Genomic DNA, 1,777 nt, shown 5'->3' with positions numbered 1-1,777 from the left:
ACTGTTTTCAGCCCCATCGAGTCTATGAATGACTCAAAAAAATGCAAAATATCATGGAATGTTTTTTTTAATCAAGAGCAGAGTGGGATCCCTTTTGTGAATTGTACTCATTCACATTTTTAAGCTTTTATTGGACCAAAATGTCCCCATTTTCTAAATGAAAACTGACACTTAAGTCTAAATTTTGGAGTGCTAACCTCCCTCCCCTTAATAGTGTCAGTCTTTAATTAAAATTGAATGTTGGCATTGCTACAATGTTATTTAACAATGATTTAACCCTAAAAACCATGTGAGGTAAAAATAAAACTTCATTCTGTTAACTAACTTCTGTAAACTAGTTTACATGAAAAGATGAGTTGTAAGTTTAGTATTAAAATTTTTAAAACAAAGACTGTTTTATGGTAAGCAAATCATGAATAGAGTTAGGGTTGATATTGATAATTACAAAGAATTTATGTTATGAGGGTATTGCTCACAATTTTCCTCAGAACAGCATCAGCTACAGGGTTTTCAGGACAAAAACTGCATGAAGTCCCACAGGTCTCACACAACAATATCCTGCATAACCATGGCTTCAAGGATCCCTCAGCTTTCAAAGTGATTTTTGAGCATGTTTTTAGGACTGTAAGACATTTGCTATCAATAGCCATTCAGTGTTTCAGTTCACTATGAATAAACATCTTGTAATCCCACTTTAATTTTCTTTCATATTTTTACCAGATGCGTTGGAATGTTACTGCAAGTACAGATAATAAAATTTTGTGGAGGAATACTAGTTAATCATCTATGCAGCCAGATGTATATCCTGCCACTCTTCTGGGCAGAAATAAATCTCTGTTCAAACTCGATTTGAGTTCAGCTCTGAAGTCAATGGAAATCTTTCAGTTATTACGGAAATGGCTCAGGAGCCTGCTGCAGTTGGTCATATGGCAAAATTTATTGCTTCCAACTAGCTAATTTTAGCACCTGACATTAAGAATCTGTTAAAAGAATATTTATCTACCTGGAGCCAGGGACCCGAATGCACAAACCAAGGGCCAGCCCATAGAAGCATTGCTCTCTTGTACAAATAGTAGCAGCCTTCACGTGAGTAATACCATATAGATTGATTTACAAGTCTGCCTAAGTAACAGTCTATGTAATTGATTCTTGAGATCAAAGCATTCAGCCTGGTCATAGTTTTGCTTTGTATCATGAACCAGAAGCATTCTCCGAGTGTCTGTGACCACAGCTTTCCATCCTCCTGCATCAGTTAGCACATACTGTTTGTTCTCATTGTTTGCCTTGCACGCTGTTCTTTTTGCTTCTTTTTGAACCTCCAGGTCCTTCTCCTGTCAGGTGAATTGCTTCAGCTCTGATGTCTGCCCTTTGTCTTCTCCTGAAGCCTGTGTTTTCCTTTGGCTAGCACTGAAATACCTGCATTTTCCACTAAGCTAGTGTTTCTTTAACTGTGACCCCTTTTGACTCCTCTGGGGTACATGCAGATTCCTGAATCAGTGAAACCTCACATGAGAGACATTGTAGTTACCAGTTTTAATGACCACTGAGAGAATTTAGTTGCTATTTGAGACTAAAGGTAGTTCTCAGATGTCCAACTGTCAATGCACTTTATTTGCAGACAGTAATTGCAGGTTTTTTCCCACTTTTCTGTCTTGGACCTGCTAAAACCGCTTTTTTACTAATACTGCCTCTTTATCACTTTGCAGTTGCTTTGAACCTCACTGGGAACTCTGAGAGACATTGCTGTAACCTAAACTATATCTGAGCTGTAAAGAGC

This window comes from Apteryx mantelli, chromosome 22, assembly GCF_036417845.1.
Source record: "Apteryx mantelli isolate bAptMan1 chromosome 22, bAptMan1.hap1, whole genome shotgun sequence".
NCBI classification, from domain to species: domain Eukaryota; kingdom Metazoa; phylum Chordata; class Aves; order Apterygiformes; family Apterygidae; genus Apteryx; species Apteryx mantelli.
This window is presented reverse-complemented; position numbering follows the sequence as displayed.